The 23,765-nt window shown below is 34.2% G+C and overlaps 1 protein-coding gene and 1 long non-coding RNA gene across 3 annotated transcripts in view; one reads left to right on the forward strand and one right to left on the reverse strand.

Moving 5' to 3' along the window:
- KCNH7 (potassium voltage-gated channel subfamily H member 7) overlaps nt 1–23,765 on the reverse strand; it is a 481,606-nt gene that overhangs the window by 447,509 nt on the left and 10,332 nt on the right. The window lies entirely within an intron of this gene.
- Nucleotides 6,755–17,224, forward strand: LOC113920747. The gene is made up of 3 exons (XR_003519361.1): nt 6,755–6,933; nt 15,277–15,365; nt 17,090–17,224. It is a non-coding gene; the product is annotated as an uncharacterized LOC113920747 (long non-coding RNA).

Genomic DNA, 23,765 nt, shown 5'->3' on the forward strand with positions numbered 1-23,765 from the left:
TACATCTATGATTCTTTCATGTCTTTTCATGGCTTGATAGCTCATTTCAACACTGAATAATATTCCATTGTCTGGATGAACACAATTTATTTATCCATTAACCTACTGAAAGACATCTTGTCAGCTTCCAATTTTTGATAATTATGAATAAAGCTGCCCTAAATATCCACATGCAGATATTTATGGACATAAGTTTTCAGCTCCTTTGGGCAAATATCAAGGAGTACTACTGATGGATCATGTGTAAGAGTCCTTAATTTTGTAAGAAACTACCAAACTGTCTTTCAAAAGCAGTTGTACCATTTTGTTGCCTATCAGCAATGAATGAAAGTTCTTGTTCCACCAGCATTTAGTGCTGTCAGTGTACCAGAATTTGGCCATTCTAATAGGCATATAGTGATATCTATTTGTTATTTTAGTTTGCGTTTCCCTTATTTGCCATCTATAATCTTCTTTAGCAAGGTATCTGTTAAGTGCCTTGGGCGATTTTTTAATTGATTTGTTTATGTCCTTATTGTTGAGTTTTAAGTTCTTTGTATGTGTTGGAAAACCACCCATTATCAGATATGTTTTTTGCAAATATTTTCTCCCAGTCTGTGGCCTGTATGTGCATTCTCTTGACTGTTTCTTTTGTAGAGCAGAAATATAATGAAGTCTAGTTTATGAATATATCTTTATTGGATTGTGATTTTGGTGTTACATATGAAAAGTCAATGCTAACCCTAAAGTCATCTAGATTTTCTCCTATAATATCATCAAAGAGTTTTACAGTTTTTCATTCCACATTTAGGCTTAGAATCAATTTGAGATAGTTTTTGTGAAGGGTGTAAGGTTTGTGTCTAGATTTTTTTTTTTTTTGCATGCGTATATCCAGTTGTTCCAATGCCACTTGTGGAAAAGACTATTATTTTTTCTCCATTGAACTGTCTTTGCTCCTTTGTCAAGGATCCATTAAGTGTGTGTGTGTGTGTGTGTGTGTGTGTGTGTGTGTGTGTGTGTGTGTATGTTTATTTCTGAGTTTTTTGTTCTGTGTCATTGATCTATGCGTCTATTCATTTACCAATACTACACTCTCTTGATTATTGTACCTTTTTTTTTAAAGATTTTATTTATTTATTTGACAGAGAGACACAGCCAGAGAGGGAACACAAGCAGGGGAAGTGGGAAAGGGAGATGCAGGCTTCCCGCTGAGCAGGGAGCCCGATGCGGGGCCCGATCCCAGGACCCCGGACTCATGACCTGAGCCGAAGGCAGACACTTAACAACTGAGCCACCCAGGCACCCACTGATTATTGTAACTTTATAGCCAAGTCATGAAGAAGGGTAGTGTTAGTCCTCCAATTTTGTTCTTTCAATATTGTTTTAGCTATTCTGCTTTATTTTTTTCTTCCTTTTTTTTTTTTCTTTTTTTGACTCTCCATATAAACTTTAGATCAGTTTGCTGATATCCACAAAATAACTTGCTGGGACTTTGGGATTACATTAAGTATACAGACCAACACTGGGAGAACTGACATATTGACAATATTGATTGAGTCTTTCTATCCATGAACATGGAATATCTCTTCATTTTTTTAGTTCTTTGATATTCACTCTTTTTTTATTTTTCCAATAAATATTCAGTGAAGACCTGATCTGTGCCAAACATTGTGTAAGGCTTTGGATCTGTGGTGATAGTCTTTACCTCATAAAATCTTTAGTATGGAAGGAATTCAGAAGGAATTGATTAAATGAGTTAATCTCTGAGAAGTAAGGCTGGGTTTTAAAGGGACATAAGAAAAACTCTTATTTTTTTCTCTACATTACATAATCAGTTTAGACCTTTCTTAAACTACATTTTTATTATTTTTAAAATACAATTTTTTAACTTAGAAACTGCCAATTTTCATATGAAGACCAGGGCAAGAAAAATTGTAACAGTAGAGTACAAATTTTAACAGATTTTTAAAATAAGGCCCACTATCTTTACTTCAATTTTGCAATGTGCCATACATACACATGCTTACACACATATGTACATGCATGCATGTGCATATTTATGTGTGTATGTATGGATGTACATATACATGCATCCATATAAATTAAAGAATCCGAATTATATTTTTCATAAGGTAATTTTGGAATTAGTTTCTCATCCCTACGGACAAGCAGCTGAACAACAGAAAATAACAGGGAGAAATGTTCCAGGTTGGTGAAATAAAGGCAACTGGTGGTTGAAGTTTGTCTGAGATAAGACATCATGCTAGTCCTAACTTGGGTAGTCCAATGTTTGCTCTGCAAGTCTCAGTACTTGGAGGGTGAGGGATGTTTTGGTTAGCAAGTATTTCCTGATAGATTTTTCTAATGCACTAACAGTTGAATTTTACAGACAAATCTGAGTCAAGATTTAGATAGAATCATTTTTGGGATCCATCAACTGAGAATTAGTTTCACTTAAAGACAATTATTATCATTCATTAAGTAGTGACACAAAACTAAATCATTATTAAGCTTTATGTTACAAAAGAGAAAAAGTTCAAAGAAAAAAACATTTATCTGTCCCCACTCTTTTCTTGAGGCAATCTGAATAAGAAGTTAAAAAATTTATATCAGCTTAAGTCATAGATCCTTTGACATTCTTTAGCTTCTTGTTTTTAGTGATTTGAATTTAGCAAAAACTAGATCTTTAATAATATGCTATCCCTTTAACTTGCAACACTGAGAGATACTGGAATGACATTTTAGAAATTTTTGTTTTCCCATTTCCCAGAAGAGCTGAGTTCAATAAAAAGCTTTATTGAAATGTGACTTAACCTCATTGAAGGTAAAGCATTACTCAGTACTTATGATAACTATCAGGAAGATAGTTCAAGCTCATTTTCCTAAGAAACAAATATTGCACTTGTATATTAGAAGCATATTTTGCTGGAGATATTTTGGGGAACACAATAAGATTAGTGGATCTTATAAGAATTAAAGCTTTATAAAATACCTTTTTTTTTTTTTTTTTAGGATACCCAAGATGATCCAGGTCTAAGTCTTTCATTTCATGTTAGCAGTTTTAGATATTTTTAGGGTAGTAAATATATATAAGCAACAGATAATTTTCAAATTTTCCATATTAATTGAGAGGAACAGAGGTAATCTGGAACTAGAATAATATTAACTAATTTATTTGATTCTATAAAAGTTTTTATAATCGGGTGCCTGGGTGGCTCAGTTGGTTAAGCGACTGCCTTTGGCTCAGGTCATGATCCTGGAGTCCTGGGATCGAGTCCCACATCGGGCTCCCTGCTCAGCAGGGAGTCTGCTTCTCCCTCTGACCCTCCCCCCTCTCATGCTCTGTCTCTCATTCTCTCTCTCTCAAATAAATAAACAAAATCTTTTAAAAAATTTTTTATAATCTTTTGATAGAGATTGACAGATTTCAAAATTCTTTTGTAAACTATGCATTCTCACCTATTCTTAATATACGTTTGTAATTTAATAACATCTATAATATGCATGTGTAAAGTCCACATACTATAATACATCTATATACTCTGATATTCATATTATAGTTGTATAAACTGAACCCAACAAAGGTTACACCTTTAACCGATTGATGACACAAAATAACTTTATTATTCTAGGAACGCATCTCTGAAATTGGAGAAATGTGGGTAAGGAAATCAAGATATGAAGTAGGTGTCAACAAAATCTGTCAGGACTCTGTCATCATATCAGACGTTACATATTTACCATACATCATAAAAACCAAATGAACTCAGAAAAAGAAATGTTTTATACTGAATTTAACTTGAGGTGGAGGTAAACTAACATTGATGGGAAAGTCATATCTATGATCGTATTTGCTTATCTCATCCATCTTTATATAGCTTTTATATATATATATAAAATATATATATCTTTATTTATATATTTATAAATATAGCCTTTATAACTGCTATCGGCTTCTCTTACCTAATGCCATCTAACTGATGCTAGATAATTTATGCCAGTAGGTTCCACTGTTGGGATATTGGTGAGTAAAAGAACTATTCTTTTTAAATTTAAAACACTTAACAGACATGATTTAATGTGTGTCACTTTTCTTTTAATCTGCATATATCATAGCATGGAAAGTTGAAAATGTATTTAAATTTAGTTCTAAAATCTGATGCAATATGTGCCTCTAAAACTTAGTGTCCTAGTTTATCTTAAAATACAAAACCTTCCTTTCACAAATTAAAAAAAATAGCATCTCATAATTTGTCAAATAACTAGTTATGTTGAAGGCCAAACCAACACCCACCCTTCCAAAATGAAGAATTAGCTCAAAATATTTCTTTTTTCATTTCAGAAGCTTTTTAAATGTTTAAATAAAACATTTGAAATCAATTTAATTTGGTATAATGAACCTTTAAAGTTGGTAGAAACAAATCTTATGATGAAAAACTCTTCTACAAAGAAAATATAATATAGAAGCTGGTTTTATCTCTTTGTTCTCTAGAACATTAGAGAGTCATGTACTGATTACTACAAGGGGCGACAAGAATTTGAAGGCATGCATAATTTGCATTTATTGTTTGTTAGACTTTGTCTCAAGGAGTATAAAATTTAGGGGCGCTTGAGTGGCTCAGTCGTTAAGCGTCTACCTTCAGTTCAGGTCATGATCCTAGGGTTCTGGGATCAAGCCCCGCATTGGGCTCCCTGTTCCCCAGTTCGGTGGGAAGCCTGTTCTCCCTCTCACACTCCCCCTGCTTGTGTTCCTTCTCTTGCTGTCTCTCTCTCTCTCTCTGTCAAATAAATAAATAAATAAATAAATAAATAAATAAATAAATATCTTTAATTAAAAAAAAAGTATTTAGAAAAATGTGTCTAGTAGGTAATCAGCATAGTCAGAAAAGTGCAACAAGGAAGACTGGAGAAAAGACTGCATTTGAAAATATTTTAAACAAACAGAAAAAAAAAAAAAAAACAAGCAAGAAAAGTGATAAAATGGTCATGAGCCAGGACAGTGTGTTTAACAACAAACATTCAGTGGGAGAGGTGGGGAGGGGAATGGTATACGCCAGGAGTTTTTGCAAATATTCTCATTTCATCCTTTTGGCAATTTTCTGAGGCAGGTTCTAGTGTTCCTGTCTTACCATTGACAAGGAGATATTAAGGCTTTTGCCCAAGATCACATAGCTTATAAATAGTAGAGCTAAGATCTACCTAGCCCTCAGAAACCAAGTTCTTTTCATGTGATCATATAAATCCAGCAGTTTGAAAAATAGATTAATTGCAATCTTATTGTTCTATAAATTAAAAAATAACTTTTTAGCAGCTTTGTTTTGACTACTTAAAATAAGTGCTATAGGGGATATAGTGTTATTCTTAATGAGTTTGCAAGCTAAATAGGAAAGAAAATTTATTATTATAAAACCATTATAAAATCAGCAGAGGATTATGGGTCATCCTGTGTAGGAAAGTTTAGAAATGTCCTAGACAAACCATGAGAGACCCTTGATTCTGGGAAACAAACTGAGGGTTGCAGATAGGGAGGTGAGTGGGGGATTAATGAGGGTACATGATGAGCACTGGGCGTTATATGCAACTAATGAATCATTGAACATTCTATCAAAAACTAATGATGTACTATATGTTGGCTAATTGAATTTAAATAAAAAAAACAGTAATAAAGGTTTGTTTTTCAAGAGGAAAAAAGAAAAGAAATGTCATCCTTCAGAGGAACTGGGATTTTCAGGAGCTCTAGCTGGCAGAAATGTCTTCAAAATTAGAAGACACTTGAACTGGAAAAACATGAATGAAAACTGAGAAACCTGAGTGCTTGTACTTGTAGGGCAGGGATAGACTCTTCCGGAGAGAGTAGACAGGGTAGAGTGTGAAGAAATGAAAGATAAAAGAAGCTGAACTATTTCAAACTGTGTGATCACGATGGGAAATCAAGTGAGGGGCTCATAAACTTCATATTTTAAACACAACAGGAAAATGAAAATAAATTGTATGTGGCATGTGTAAATATTGTTTCGGCAAACTTCTTTTCAAATATGTGAGTGTATACCACACTGTGTGTGTGCATGCCCACACACCAGTGCACATGCCAGGTTACAATGTAAAATATATTTTTTTTTCTGGTAATAGTTAAAAATGTTTGAAAAACATCAGCCTGCAGAAAGGAGTTAGTTTATGAGAGACCTTGAAAGTTAACACATCAACAGAGACCTTATGGGAAGCAGAAAGAAATAGGAGTTCCTCCAATATTTTTTTTTTAAATGACAGAAATTGAGACCAGACTGTCAGTCAAATACAGGATAATTGGAGTGAAGTTGAAATAAGCATTAGGCATTAGGAAATGGTACTTGACTATGGTAAAGTAATAGTTCCATAGGTAAGGAGAAGTGAAAGTACAAATGAAAGGTCAACGATGATAATAAATAATTAAGATCCAAAGACAGTAGAAGATGAGAAACAATCAGAGGGAAGAACATTGCAACATCAAGAAAGATGAGAAAGGAGAGTGGCCTGGAGTATATTCTGAAGAAGGGCAGGCTGACCTTGCAGTGAAAATATCCTTAATGACCTCTGAGAGTACAGTTTCACTAGAATATCTGGGATTCAAAGATTTCTGGAACTCAAAGATGGAGTGAGTGATGAGGAAATGCAGAGAGAGGGTAGGCAGAAAAAAAAATCTAAGAATTCTTATGTGGAAAAGGGGGACCAAAAAACAGAGAATAACCAATGAGAAAATAATAGATATCCTCTCTACCTCCCTCTGAAACTTAGGCAATATCTTTGCATGTTCAAAGTCAGAGAGGACAACGACTATGGAGACAGGGGACTGGAAATGTTGAAGGTGAAATTGGAAAATATGGCAACGTCGTGTACTTCACGTTAGGTTGCTTTTCTCCCAGAATCCAAGGAGGGACAGGGATAATTGACAGATGCCAACCTTCAGTTCAAAGAAAGGTAAGATAATCATGGATGAAAATTAAAGCCAATTGGCCCTCTTCTACTCTGCCAGAAGTCTTCCTCATCAGGTGCATCCCTCTACTTCTGTATACACAATAGTATCTCTGAACAGTAGGGAAGAAAACTTTATTAGATGGGCTGTAAAATATCAGGTTGCCATCAGGGTGATTGGTGAGGCTTATTAAAATGTGGCAAAACTTTGAAAACCTTTAGATCAGTACTTTATGTCCATCATTCACTCTCTCCCAATTGTTGCTGGGAAAAGCCATAAAGGAACTAAGAGACTTAATTATTTCCCATCCACCATGAACCACTGCTCACACAGCTTTACAAATTTAACAATTCATTCAAATTTCTCTTAAGTCTGTCATTAGAAAAATTTTATTTTCATATCTGTATTCTCTTTTACATTTTATACACCAAATATGACAGAAGTATTTAATAAACCATGCCCTAGCATTATTTAGAGCTTCGGAAGAAATCGGAGTTGCCGTGAATTGTCTTATCAGTAATATTGTCTATCTCTTTCAAGACTGTTGCAATAACTTCCAAATTCCATTTACTAAGAAACCTCTAAACAGACATGCTAGTGTGGTTCACAAAAATTCCTAACCTTTTTTTCATTGAATAGCTGATATGGAGACAAACTCATATGTGCTGCAATAACTCAGCTGTAGTAAAAGAATTTGTGAATCATCCCATCAATACATTCTTGATAGAAAAATTCAAAATACAAAAACCTATTATTTCAGGTGTGGGTGGTATTGTCTTCTTACATTTCCTCCCAATAAGTAACTCCTCTCACCCACCTAACTATTCTAATAAATTTTCTATGGGAATAGACAAAGAATTTACCACACCAAGCTTTGCTCCTCCATTAGGAGGCTTGCATTCAAGAAAGAAAATCACTAAACACTAGTTGTCTCCATTTCAAGAAATTTTGAGAACCCTGGTGTAACACCAGAATTCTAATGACTATTAGGAAATAATGTTGAACCTAGCTAATAAGTAATAGTTTCCCCTCATTCTAGATTTAAACCAATTAGGCATCCTAGTTATATACTGTTCATACTGAGAGAAAAATCCATATGTGTAAAAAATAGTATAAAATAATGAGGCAAAATGTGATATTTGTATATGATATATATATATGTATATAATAATTTGGTAATTACAGCCAGTATAGCCATTCCTGTTAATAAAATTCCAAAATATTTCTGGGTACTTTGGTAAACAGCCACTAATCATGGCTCTTTTGATGTTGCCCACCCTACCTTGGTGCATCAGACCCCATACACTACCACATGATCCAGCTACTACAAGATTATTCCTGGCAGATGGGGGCCTCCAGGAATGCGCTCCAGCATATGCTTGGCTAGCTCCCTACTTTTCTGGAAATAGTCTTTTCTGACTGGTGGTCTGTTTGGTCTAAGTCCATGTCTTACAGATCGATTAATATTTCATCTCTCTTCTCATATAAGGAAAAAAAAAAACCCAGCCAGATCATTGTTATGACTCCCAACCTTAGAATCCTTTATCTTCTTAAATTCTAGACATGAATTTTAGTGGCAGTTATACTGAGTTTTAATTAGTTTCTAATAAAAATGAGTAATAAGATTTGTATTGGAAGTTACTTCAATAATGATCCCCTCTTAAGTTTAGATTTCTCAAACACCTTGTACTACAACATAATGTAGTTAATGAGGGAAACTAGATCATCGAAATATAATAATTTCCTCCCCTAATTATCATTTAGGAATTAACGGAAACAATGATTTGGAAAAAAGTAAGCCACAGAACCTAAATCTTTGAATAAAATAGATAACATGACTCTCAGTGCTATTATTTTTTTGAGGCAGCAAAACTCAACAGAACATATACACAATTACAAAGTTAAAGTAACAAAGACATTATCTACCAAATGAAGGTAGCAGCAAATGGAATTGTGTATTTTAAAACTCTCACCAAACACTTATCCTCTCAAGAGATGGAGTTTAAAAAAAAATGAATGTTTCATTATTTTCCACAATTGGGCAAATTAAGAGTGCAATCAGCAGGGCAGATCATGCAGGAAGAAATTATCATTAACTGGGGTTTCTTTAATTGTCCCACCACCAGTGTCCTCTTAGGCACAACTGGGAGCTAAAAGGGCACAGGATGATCATAGTTTGCACCATGGTGGTGCTTCAGATGGAGAGGAATCTCTAAGGATTGTATTCAATTTCTGAAACTGTACTCAGAAAAACATACAAACTCAGAAGTCTAGCTGTAACTAGAATGTACTGTCCTCATTTAATTTTTTTTTTCTCCACAGTGAACATGAATTGTTTTCATGGCACAGCTAAGCCTGAATGATGTTAACATTTCGTACAGACACAAATACAAACATTCCCCAAAACTATCTGCAACAGCTCATTACCCAAAACTACCTGCAAGAGCTCATAAAGCCAAATAAGTCAGACTCACCAACTTAAACAGATTTACATTCTGTTTCATTTCTAATGTCCCTGTAGATGCTCTGTGAGATGTGAGGTCCTTTCTTAGAATATTGCAGTATCATTTTATGGCAAATAGTGATGCCTTACTATTTTAATATAGAGTGCAAGTAGCACTATCCCTTCTCAAGGGGCTTAAATCAATTTATAGATTCATACACATCATATATTATATTGGAAAAAGAAAGTATCATGAAAGGTTGTTTAAAAAGCACCAAAAGAGCAAATGAAAGAGCATGAGCAAGAAGACAGTGCTTTCACTATACAATAATGGGAAATCAGCCTGATTTTAGAAATTGGAACCTATGGGCCCTGGTCTTGACGCCAAGTGAGCTTGGGCAAGTTGCTTAGCATTGGCTTCTACATTTGTAAAGTAAGGGTTGTTAAAAGAAAGAAGGAGGAGATGGGAGGGAGGGAGGAAAAGAGGCGGGCAGGAAGGAAGCTGGTTAGTTAGCATTTGGGGGGGCTGCTACTCTGGGCCAGGAACCATTCACCCACTTCCTAGAAAGTATAACACAGGATCCCAGTTCCTTACTATCTTAAAATTTTGTGATTTTCCAGCATCTCATGTTTAGATAATTTTTTTTAATTGACTCAAGGGTGGCAATGCCATTATCATCTTGATCTTGTTTTCCATGAGGTTTAATGTAGTTACTTCACCAAAGAGGTGAGGTGTGGAAGGCAAAAATAGGCCCTAATTATTAGCTTCTACTTTTGAAAAAGTAAATCTGTTATTTGGAACAAAGACCTGTTATCTATAGAGGGTAAGTTCTTTCATCTGTGTAACTGTCAATATATGGACTCACACAATAAGATATAATGAATTCCAGTGCTGCTGCCTTTGTTACAGAGACAATTAGGGTGTCCTGTTATCCATTATTCATCACTCTTGCCTTAGCTCCAAATAGAACAGCAAACAGATCTAAGGAATAAATATTCTTCACACTGAAGAATTCATCCTTCTAGGATCCTGGTGTCTAGTTTCAGATAACCCTCTTGAACTTGTGCTTGTCGAGATTTCATGGGCATGTTTTCTTTTGAGGGCAGGAAGCAGCAGTCTCTCTCTCTCTCTCTCTCTCTCTTTTTGTGTATATTCTTCTTTCTATTATTCCCTCATTGCCTTGAAGCATATTTCCTACCCTACTCACTTTCCACTACAGACCAATGTACTTGTTTTCTGGGTACCTCACAGTTTTGTTTTCCTACATATTTTCCCCCACTCTCCATTTCTGGTTTTTGGTTTTTGTTTGTTTGTTTGTTTGTTTTTTGCCTTTTCCAATAACTGATCAGCAAATATGAACTGTTTTTTATACTCTGAAAATTATATTTTTTTCACAAGAAGTAATCTCCCCAAATATTTCAAATGTAAAGATCAGAGATCCTAATCTAATGTTTACTACAATTAAAGGAGAGGATATATCTCATCCGCTAACTTATTCTAAACATGTTGGTTCAGGTTATAATTAAAGGAACAGAATTACCAAAATGAAGCTTCTGTTTAAAGTAGTGAAGTTTTAAAGATTCCAAACCAATAAAAGAAATAAGAAGGATAATATTAAAAAATGAGAACATGAAACTTTTCTCAATAAAGGTATTCAATAATCTTTAGTGGTTTATCACATAACAAAATAATTAGGATGTAGTTCAATTCTTATTATGATTAATGTGAGCAAACATTCTGTCATTAGAAAAATTTTGTAAAGTAATGCAATTGTATATGCACTAGGTTTTAGGTGTGGTTTTGAACTGATCTTAATCGATCAAACATAATGAGGAATAAAAGAAAGTAAGGAACACAAAAATTGGGTCAGAATGCCCTGATGGATTATGTACCCTTGAAAGCAAGGGGGCGGCACCAAGGGATGGCCACTTAGGAAAACTGATTGTCCTTTGTGTCAGTCTTAAATGAGTCAATAAAACGTTAAGTTTGCATCACAAACACATCTGTTTCAGCTCTAGCAGCCACAGATAAACTTTTCTTTAAAGATATTTATCAATTTAATCAACACCATCTCTTGGGGACAGGTATATTCATCTCAATATAACCATACATTTAAACCTGCTCTCTTTCAAAGAAAGTTGGGTCATTCTAGATTTCAGTATTTTGGTGAAGAAAAGATGTATCTGACCACACGAGCAACATGTATGTATCTTTTGGATTACACAATTGATTTCCTCATAACTTTTATTTTCTAGATTTAAAAAATTCTAGTTAGAAATCTGTCCTACCAAAGAAACCTTTTCTACCATTCCATTTTCCTCTTTCCTCTCACTTATTTTATTTTAGTAGAACTTTTTGGATCTGCATCTAACAAAAAAAAAAAAATGACTCTCATTAAAATTGTCTTTTCTGCCTTACCCATAATACAATCTTGAAAACTACAAGCAGAAATCAATAGAGAGTACCCTACCCTGAAGGGCTCACAGATTACTGAAGATCCATTTGCCACTTAAAAATAAAAATATGGACTCTGAAAAACAAACTGAGGGTTCTAGAGGGGAGGGGGGTGGGGGGACGGGTTAGCCTGGTGATGGGTATTAAAGAGGGCACGTTCTGCGTGGAGCACTGGGTGTTATGCACAAACAATGAATCATGGAACACTACATCAAAAACTAATGATGTAATGTATGGTGATTAACATAACAATAAAAAATTTAAAAAAATAAAAATAATGCCCTTAAACAAAAGTGAGATATCATTTACTAATGTAGGAAAGAATTAAATGCAATTGGTTTAGATATAGTTTTAAGAGGATGAAATATTGGATTTAAAATTATGAATCACCCCTGTTACCAGGGGTGAAAGTCGATAGAAAATAGACCAGCAAAACAATAGATTTAGTGCCTTTGAGGCATTGCTAAAATCTGAGAGACCATTGGGGAAAATAAACAAAATTAGTTGCTAATCAAATGTGTAACTCTTATTTCCTAATCATGAAAATAAATCCTGGTTGGTATTTCAGGATATTACTAATGTCTTTCAACTTTAAAAAAAAAAGACAGAAAATGAGTTATTAGTTGTGATTTTTACTGCTCTGATGAAAATCCAATCAGTAGAATATTACATACAATGCTAATTCCCCATACATGAAAGTAAATGCCCAGAATTTAAAGGACGTATTTCCTTTGATGCATTTGTTTAAGTCATATTAAAGTCTGTAACAATCGTATGGTTACAGAAAAAACTATCTGACTCTGAATGTAAATAATGACTTTATTACATTCAGGGAAAATGTATATACAGTGAAATGCAAATCAAAGTATACAGTCTGTTAAGTTTGGACCAATATAGAGAATCATATAATCAACACACCAATCAAGATCTAGAGTATGTCCATCATTCGCAAATGTTTCCATTTGCTCCCTTCCAGGCAATTCCTACTCCTCACCCCCGTAGGCAACTACAGTTTTGATTTTTATCACTATAGATTAGCTTATTTTCCTAATCTTGAGCTTTATATAAGTAAAATTATGCACTATTTATTCTGTTATTTACTGCTTTTTTTTTGCTCAACATATTTTTGAGAATTATTTATGATGTTTCTCTTTCATATTTATAGTTTGTTATTGTTTATTGTTGATTGGTATAACATTGACAGCTATACCACAATTTATTTAACTCTTCACCTGTTGATGAACATTTGGGTTGTTTGGATTGTGTTGAGTTGTTATAAATAATGCTACTGGAAACATTTTGTACAAAACATTTTGTGGACATATATTCTCGTTTGTCTTGGATAAAGACATACCTAGAAGAGGAACAGCTGGATCTTAAGGTAGGTGCATGTTTAATTTTGTAAACAGTTTTCCAAAGTACTTATACCATCTTATAATCCCACTGGCAATGTATGAAAATTTCAGTTGCTCCATATTCTCACCAATACTTGATGTTGTCAGTTTTCTCATTTTATATATTCTGGTGGGTATGAAATAACATCTTACTTTGGTTTTAAATCCTATTTCCCTTTTCATGTGCTTTTAAGGCCATTGTGTATTTTTCTTTTGTGAAGTATCTATATGAATCTTTTGCTCATAATTTTTATTTGGGTTGTTTCTCTTTTCATTACTGATTTGTAGACATATACATATATGGTATGTGGTATATATACACATGTACTTAAAATATAATTCTTTAGTCAAATAAATGTATTGGTGACATTTTCCTCTCAGTCTATGTCAATTTTCATGTTCTTAATGAAAGTTTTAGAAGTACATAAGTTTTTAATTTTGATGATGTCCAGTTCATCATTTTTCGTTCTTATGGATAAGGCTTTTGCATACTTTCTTAGAAATTTTTGCCCACTCGAAGTTACAAACTTTTTCTTGTAGTTTATTTCTAGATATTTTGTAAATTTAGCCTTTATGTTTAGGTCTAGAAGCCATATCAAATTAGTCTTTGTGCATAGTATAATGTAAGGGTCAAGATCTACTTTTTTTTCCATGCATTTTTCCAGTTAACCTAGCTCATTTATTGAAAAGACTGGCATTTCCCCCCTCCCCATTGAATTACTTTGGTGTTTAACAAAAATCAATTAACTATATATGTGAGGATCTATTTATGGACTATTCTGTTCCATTGATCTATTTAATTGTACTATATGCCAGTATTCTACCATCATGATTACTGTAGCTTTATAGTAATTCTTAAAATCAGGTGGTTAGAGTTCAACTTTGTTCTTTTCTGTAATTGTTTTGACTATTACATACCCTTGGCATTTTCATATACATTTTTGAGTTAGCTTGTTATTTTATATTAAAAAACTGCCATAATTTTGGTCAAGATTGCAGATTGCTTTGGGAAGACTACATGTCTTTACAGTATTGAGACCTCCAATTCATGAACATGTAGTATCTCTGTATTTACTTATTTGCTCCTTAGCTTCTCTTGATAGTATTTGTAATTATTTTAATGTAGATGTTTTGAATGTCTTTATTAAATTTATATTGATGCTGATTTTAAGAGTATTTTAAAATTTCATTTTCTAATTTTTTTTTCAAACCACGTAAAAAAATGGCAAGACAAGTGATGAAAGTTAACACCAAAAATGGGCAAACTAACATTGGGTGCTTCTGCTAATGCTCTGAAAAGGATACAACATCATTTATACTTCATACATAACACAATCCATAATTTGTATTAAGTTATGATGATTTGCCAACCAAATTCAAACTGAACATTCTAAAAAACAATGAGTCCATATCGTTAAGGAATGTCAATGTCAGGAAAGACAAGAAAGGCTGAGGAAGTCACTCAGTCATCCATTTAAAGGAGACTAAAGAGACAGGACAACAAACTGCAATGTACGATACTGGTTTAAATCCTGAATTGTTAAAAACTAACTAGCTAAAGAGCAATATAGTGACAATTGTCAAAATTTGAAGGGTTTATTAGATAACAGTATTGTATCAATGTAAAACTTTCTGAATTTGATAATTAAGCTGTGGTTACATGAGTGGATTTTCTCATCACTCGTGGATCAAACATTGAAGTATTTAAGGATGAAGGGTCATGATCTGTGCATATAATTTTCAAGTGTCTCAGCAAAATAAGTAAATAGACATAAAAGAGCAATGTATATATGTCACACAGAAAATGTAGACAGAGATAAAGCCAATGTGGCAACTTGCAAACAATAGCTGAGTCTATATTATGGTAATATGAGAGTTCATTGTAATATTTTTGCAACTTCTCTGTAGGTCTGAATATTTTCCAAAATAAAAATTTTTATTAAAAGTGATCATATGATCCCTTTAGAGTCAGACATATGGATCTTTCCTGTAATTTTAAAAGAATAATGTTAATCTGGGTGCCATGTGAAAGACAGTCATACATTTTGCTTTCCAGCTGCCAAAGCTTTCTGCCATGTCCAGCTAAAATTTTGCTTTGTTTGGAGAACACTTTCCTTGGAATAAGAAGTTGAGAAAGAATGCAGGGTAAGGGACAAAGAGAAATCACTCCTAAACCAAGAATATATGCTGCTCTTTTCTGTGAATACATTAAGGTTAAATTGAAAATAATGCTGATTTGAAAGCCTGTGTGTGTTTGTTCCCTCCTAGTTCATTAAGAGGGGGGGATGTTCCATTTCCACATACAAATAAATGCATTTATTCAGGTGTTTCTTTATTCCATGAACTTTCATTTAGCAAATATAAAAGTGAATGAGACTCCACAGATGGACAGGAAAATAAAGTGCGGAAGGTATAATTCCCTATACTTCCATTTATTGTGCTCACATTCTCTGGGTAATGTTTCATCATGGGCAATGACCTCAACAACCAACAGTATTTTTAAAAAGACAGTTAGTTGAATCTGGAAGGAAAGAAGGACTTTTATAATTACTGTTATTCATAGTTGGTTTTTGTTGTTATTGTTGTTTTTCCTTTATGGATTGTGGCACTGCAAAAGCTAAATTTGTTTACAAACCCAATTTTCCCACTAAAAATGACTTCCTTTATGTTTGTATTGGAACTGGAAAAATACCAACAATATGAGAATACCAGTTGTATCAGTTTTGCTTAACTTTCCTCTGAAAAACAATGTCTTACTCCTTAATTTTGATTTTTTTGATAACTACATCTTTCCCTTTAAATTTGGAAATATCAACTTCCACTTAAACTCATGAGAACTAATAAGTTTAGTGTGTACTGCAAATCTGAATGAATTAATTATTTTTTAAATTGTTTTTATTAGAATGTTAATATCTCTCTCTTTTAATGCTATCTGTCCCAACTTCTCTGGGGTTGTTCCTCCTACTTAATACATATCCTTTGGGCAACAAATTGTACACACAAAGGAAGGCTAATTTTATCACAGGATTACAAACAGACTAACACATATGACTAAGGCCTGACAGAGAAGCTGGAAAAAAGATGGTTGGTCACACACCCTGTACACACCTACGCTTTAACAGATTCCAAGATAAAGATCCTTCATAGGACCTCTGAGAGTCAGAGGTACCTTATAAAGGACTGTTGGCATTCAACAATGAACTCAGTCTCTTTACTTTTAGTCCATTCTGCTCTCATGACTCACTGTGGTTCACAAAGTGGCTGATGTTAAATCCTTTACTAAGAACCTTCAACATGGTATTTATAGAAAGATTCATTTGTAGCCTTATTTCAAAGAGGTCAGCAGGTGCAATATATTCTTTGGAGGAATTCTGACTCATTTCTCCAGATCGCAAGATACTGTCTTTGTCTACACAGTAAGCATTTTAGGCATCACAAGAATGAGTTGCTACACTTTTAAACTCACTACTTTCAGACAGCTACAAAATGTTCATGAAAAGTCTGCATTATAAAATGGCATATAGTTTGAAAACCTGATACACAGAGCCAGATACAGGTTGTATCTAGAGTGTTCATACATCATCCAGTTTGTCTGGACAGTTCTGGATTTTTCATGTTCCCCTGGTATAATTATTGATAACTTCCCCTTTTATTTTAAAAAGAATCCTGCTTTGGGTAATAAATTATATGGTCACCTTAGCTATACTTGGGCATTTATATCCATATATTTTATTCAAAACAATAGGTTTCAATTAATTCTACATCTTTGTGCTAAATATTTCTTGCTTCCCACTAAGTCCTAAGGGGAGGAGGGGTGGACTGAGCTTATACCTCACTGTGACCTGAACTTTCTCTTTCAAAACACACAGGTTTCTGGAATACCATTACTGGAATTGGTTGCGGTATAGCTGAAAGACATCTGGGCACAGAGTCCAAGTTGCCTAGACTGCTGACATTTTCAGGGCAACTACACCTAAAACGAGTTTCAGCATTTCAAATAGGTCTAAGAATAAATTATGCAGATTTGAGACCATAATCTCCAAGATAAAATCTCTGGGATTTCACATTTTTAAATTTTTAAGAAATACTGCTGATTTCTTCTTTTACCTACTGACATCAAAATTCGGTTCACATTTTTTATTCAGCCACCCATGCAGCTCTAATTTTCTTTTTGAGCACAAGAGTATATCAACTTAATACGTATTTTTAACCCAATTCCTTTTCACACTTTTTTTTGTCCTGTTCATATTATTTTATTTGTTAACAATCATATTATACTAACTGGCTACCACCAGGAGCAGTTGTAATTGCTTTTACAAATACGGACACATTTAGTCTTTGCAAAACCTGTAAGATAGATTCTGTTATTACCAGAGTCTCCACTCACTAATGATGAATCTGAGGAGAGGACAGTTAGGTAACCTGCAGAAGATCATACAATGTATACATTCACTATTTAGACCTAGGCAACCTGACTCCAGAATCCATGATCTTAGCCACTATACTGTGTTCCCTCTTTATCATCCTTTTCAAATAAGCAAGAGGTGACTTCTACTTTATTGAAGAAGTAATTGGCAGATCAAATGGTTAAGAGAGTTTGTCTCATGTTTTAATGGATTGATTTATTTAAAGAGATTATTTGTTGAGTAGCTACTTTTTGCAAGGCACTGAATTAGGCAGTGGGGAAAGAGGTGAATTTATTTCTAAAACACCAGAGGCAGGCGCTTGTGTAACTGCATTTAAGAAAAGAAGATCAGAAGCCTCCAAATTTAAAACATTTACATGCCTCAAATCAAAAAACAATTCATACTTTTCTGTCAAGATAGATCTTGACTCTACAGATGTGTACACTGTGGGTGTCAGGGCCAACACATGGACAGAAGGCATGCCCAGAGGTGTCCTGGAGTTCTGAGGACATAGGCTCTGAAAGAAGACAACCTGCACTGAAACTGCAGCTGTGTTATATACTATTTGTGCAGCCTTGGGAAGTTTATGGACTTTATCTTTTCAATCTGTAAAATGGGAACACCTACTTCATAGGAAATTATGAGGATTAGAGAAAAATGAAATTTTTAGAAGAGTACTAGCACATTTGGAAATGTTCAATAAATGATAGTTAATATTATTTAAAGTGCTCCAATCACACGGCATTATTCAGCATTGCCACAGACGGATAATTTCACAAGGCCAGTCTTAACTCACTAGCAAGATATTAGTGTGCATGTATGTAAACAGTCTAAAATCAACAAAAAGAGCACCAATCCAGGATCTAATTTTTCACTGAAGTTATGCTTAAACTAGTTGTGAAGATGGGCAAAGGGTAATTATTTCAATTCTGGAATAATGGGATTAGTAGGAAGGAGGCCTGGTTAAAATATTATAATGTCATTACTTAAAACATTTTTTCCTAATTTTGTTAGTGTATGTTTCTTGGAATTTTTAACATAAGTTAGCACATATAACTTCTGCTGGAATGAAAATGAAATCTCTGGAATTTCTTTTGTTTGTCTTCTCCGGGTAAATCAACATGCAGCTAATGTAGTTAAAAGGTATGGCTTCATCTTTGTTTTTTATATTTTAATTTTTAAATTCTATAACCTCAGATATTCTAACTCAAATCTCTAAGCCTTCTCTTCTGGAAAAAGTTTAACAATTTTTTTAAATGCCATATGAGAAGTATTTATGAAAATACTCTTGCCTATTCTTTTACACTCCAGATTAAGTGTCATTACCTGAGCTGTAGCTCAACCAAATATTTATCTTTATTTTCTTTTATTGAAGAAATTAAGAATGATAGTATAAAACTTACTTGGAAAAGATTTAGAGAACATAATCAGGATCCATTACACTTTAAAAAAATTAGATTAATAACATAAAGTATTAACTCTTTTACATGAGCTATTCTCCGGAGGGAAACTGATCATTGAAGTTATTGGCATCCTCGAAGGAGTGAATAATTAAAACAAAATGTTGTGCAACTCACACTGTCCTCACATTGTTGTGAATATATTTAAAATAAAGAATGTTGGTGGGTATGAAATTTCAGTAGGCCACCCTCTACTCACTCTGGAAACACGAACTGCAAAGAAACAAGTCCTGCAATTGTAGAGTGAGAACTGAGTAGAAGCCAGCTAACAGGACAGTCAAGGCTGTGCATAATTAGTGGCATTTTTGTGTAGTCCTTCATTCAGGGGGCAAATTCAGAGAAGAGCAATCTGGGATCCATAAATCCTACTGAGCTTTGGTTAAGTGACATTCATTATAAAGAACACCTAGAGGGAAGACCCAAGAATTGAGTCACAGCTAGAAAGATCAGATTACCTGAGCTCTGCATATCTTGGTTAAGTAAGGCAGCCTAGGAAGAAAATGCTCTTTGTCTGCAGTCATTTTGGTAGTGTTATATTGGATAAAATTACAGGCTCATCCTCTACTATGTTGAGTTTCTGTCGTTTGTATATTTCTCACATATTAGTGTGTATTTTGAGCATTTAATGTCATTTATGGTTTATAAGTACATTTCATTTCTGTTACATGGTATCTCTACTGAATGTTTATCATTATGAGTTCACTACCTTTCATATCTCTCACTTTGAATCTAACCAAACTGTAAATATTTAAATATGTGTAGCTATATGTGTATATATTCGATGCAAACTACCAAATAAAAACTCTTTTCAATAATCAAGATTTTCATTGTTGTTTACATAGATAATACAAAATACCGAAAATAACTTCAAATGCAATTATTCCAAATAGAAAGGACAAAATATTCACAGAATGCTGCTAAGTAGTCAATTAATTAGTACTAATTTCTGAATCTGAGGCTTGGAAAGCAGTTGGCAAGTTACTGAAATGAAAATGTCAATGTGAAGAGCCATTTTTGGAAAAGTGACCGTGGTGTGGGATGAGGGGTCTAGTCTGCACAACCAGCTACTCGGAGAGAATTCTATCACTCCCTAGGTTTGGCAAAACCGAGGACTATTTTCTTTAAAATAAGAAAATAATTTGCCTCAAATATTTTCTACATGTGTTTTTTAATGAAGATTGCAGGTTAAATTCAGTGATGAAACAATAAGATACACTTTTTATTGGGTCAACAAAAATTTAAAAGAATGCTCATCTTTACTATGCACAGTAAATGTGCAATTAGGTGCATCATCTTTGAAGAATTTGACAAGAGGTACCAAAAGTCTTTAAGATACACATACTGTTTTACCCAGCACTTATACACTGAGGAAAATAATAGCACAAGTGTGCAAGAGAGCCTCTTTGTATGTGTTTACAATTGTGAAGTCGATAATAATAAAGTATTGTTGGTAATACTTTACTTCCTTTAATAGAATACTTTGTAAATATTCAAGTAATTTATGGACTGTTCATGTGTTAAATGTTATACAATCATTAATTTCTGAGTGAAGAAAACAGGCTACAGTTTGGTATAGATACTGCTGTCCTGGCCTTATCAAAGAAAACAAAAAGAGTGTGTGTGTGTGTGTGTGTGTGTGTGTGTGTGTGTGTGTAGAAGATACACTTATTTCTTAGGTGCAAGATTATAGGTCTTTTTTTTTCTATTTGTTCTCCATATTTTCTAATTTTTTGACAGTAGAGTTAAATCACTGTAAGAGAGAGCAGAGATATGAAGTCCTTGTTGAGGTGGTGAAATCCTGTTTCGGGGACGTGACTGATGAAGTGTCTGCTGATACCAAACAGGCCTTACCATCTCAACTTATGACTCTGGGTTTGGGGAAAAGAATGAAATGTGTTGGGAAACCAATGTAAGTATGAGGCTGTTTTCAGTGTTCAGAGAAAGACTGAAGAAAAAGACATCAGAACAATGGCAAAGATTTGTAAGTATTTTACTCTGCATCTTCAACTAAGGACATCCAGGGAGGGCTGGGATTGTTTCAAATGGTCATATATTGTTATAAGAACATGTAGACATATTCTTTCTTTTATTGACCTGAAGATGCCCCTATCAGAATCAGCTGACTAGGTAGGCATTAAAGATCTATCCGGACTGTCCTGACCCTTTACCTCTCTGCTTCTAGGCGAACTAGCTAGAAGGGTGATTAGTTGTTATGTCTTTTTAGGAAGAGTTACAGATTAAGTATTAGAATAAGTTGCTTCATAATATATAAACCACATGGCAGCAAGTTATTAAGTTAGCTAATAAACAATGTAGTTTTGTCAATTTTTACAATTCTCACATCTAGTAAGATGACTGGCACAGGATGTTGAATGAATGAGACTTCTCTAAAATGTGCCACCTGACCTTTTCATTGGTAAATGGGTGTATCCCTGGGTTCTTTTAAATTTATTTTTTGCACTCCATTTCCTCTTTTTTTTTTTTAAATAAGTGCCTTAACGAAAAAGCTCTTCAAATAGTTCAACACTGAGTGGAAGAGATAGACATAGAAACAAATTATTACAAGATAATTTCATAAGAGTTCTAATGGAGATAAGGAAAAAAATGTTAGAAAATGTGGACAAGGTTGCCTGAAGGATTTAGAGAAGACCAGGCACAGGAGAGGATGGTGGCCTCTGGGCAGAGCTCAGAAGCACAAGATAGTAGGGTGTGTAGCAGAAACGGAGACTGACATTTGGAACCAAGATGAAGAAAATTAAAGGTGTTTTAAATAAACCAGAGACTCTCCACACCAGTAAATGTATGATTTCCCTTTTAAATACTAGTGGTGAATTTTGCCAAATCACATAATTTTGCCAGGAAACAAAACTTTGTTGTGGGAAGAAGATGATAAGAACACAATAGAGCTTCCACAATTGAATCACACTACCATATGAATTTTCTTAGAAGCTTCTTAGATAAGAACTAGATAAATAGTAGTTGAGGATCCCTTAACTAAAAATGTCCCCCAAATCTAAGTTGACCATATAATTTACAGTCCCAAGTGAGGACACTTTTAAGAGGAAAAAAAGAGTACCATTAATAATTATGCAAAGATTATAGGCATATACAGCTATCCTCATTCTTCTGCAACTGACCATCCTACCAGACAGAGACCCCTTTTGAATGATACAGTCCTGTTTAAAACACAAAACACCTAGGATAAAGCTTGCTTCATTCACCTTTTGGTGTGAATTAAATCAATCAGATTCACACCTCAGATAATCAGTTAGAAACCATAATTAAGAAGCACAATTAGGACATATAATATGGAGTAAGTTAAGGTTTAAAAAGTGTAGCATTTAGAGGCAATAAAGTAGAGGCAAGCATAGACAACTTTAGATTTTAAACTGATTTCCATTCTGGTCTGTGATCATCAGTACTTAATTGCTCTGAATGTCAATTTAACCTGTAAAATGGGGTAATATCCTTTCCCCAAAGCTGTCATGAAAATCAGAAAAAGTAATGTATATAAAAAGCCAGTCACAAGACTGGAACTCAATTAACATTAGTCCTTTGGGAGAAGAGGAATAGGGTGGGGGGCTATGGTCTATGAACTACAACCACGGGACTTAAAACCTGGAGAGCACATCTGTGTGTACAAAGGACCTAAATAAATAATGTAGTTCAAGATTAGCTGATTAACACTATTAAAGAAAATGGATGGTGCATATAATCAGAAGACATTTCAACTAATTTAGCCAAGGGAAGTACGTGGGAACCTGATGAAAAATTATTTATATAACATATAATGTTGCATAGCTCTAATATTGATTTTATTGAATTGATGTGATCTTAGTAGATTAAAAATCCTAAGGCTTATGATTTCAATATATGATCTAACACAAGTGGATTTTTATTTTTTTAATATAAATCCTTATTTAGTTTGTCTTAGATTTTATTCTTTACTTGATCTTTGAGATATTGGTTATGAAACCACCATTAATTTTATACTTTAATTTTTGTCATCACACCAGTCAGCTTGGGTCATGAGTACAGATTTCACTGATTAGAATTAAGAATGGTGTTTTTGAACATAAAGGTCAAAAGTCAGCCTGAGAAGTAACAGCCATTCTGAGTTGTCTTGAACCCATGTTGTTATTACATGTTTCTCAAAACCAATATTTCAAACAACATGAAAGAATCAACGTCCTATCAAAACAAATAAACCGACAAATAGAAGCACTCCCAACGATCCTTAGGAAAGAAGACAAAACGGAACAGAACAGGAAGAAAAAAAACCTCAATAAAGTCAGCCATGGTGACAGTCCACCTTCTATCACAACGTCATCTGACTGGTCACCCAGAGGAAAAAGCAGGTAAACAAGAGCAGCCTCGCCGGGGCAGCCTCGCCAGACGCCGCCTGGAACAATCTATAGTTTCGGGGAGCTCACGGACAGAGCTGACCCAGGGTGAACTGCATGAGTCGTTCTCTCTCACTCCTCTCCAGTCCTCACACATCAAGCACCAGCCCAGGTTGTCTGACCCATTTTCAAAATAAAAAGTAGCGTGAGACCATCTGTGAAACAGTGGAAACCACGAAAAGGAGAGTTTGTTCACACGCAGACCTACTTTAAGGGAGGGAAGGGCACAGGGGATAGTCTCGATCACCACTTTGGACTGCCCACAGAAAGACTACT

The sequence above is a fragment of the Zalophus californianus genome, chromosome 3, assembly GCF_009762305.2.
Source record: "Zalophus californianus isolate mZalCal1 chromosome 3, mZalCal1.pri.v2, whole genome shotgun sequence".
Classification (NCBI taxonomy): Eukaryota; Metazoa; Chordata; class Mammalia; order Carnivora; family Otariidae; genus Zalophus; species Zalophus californianus.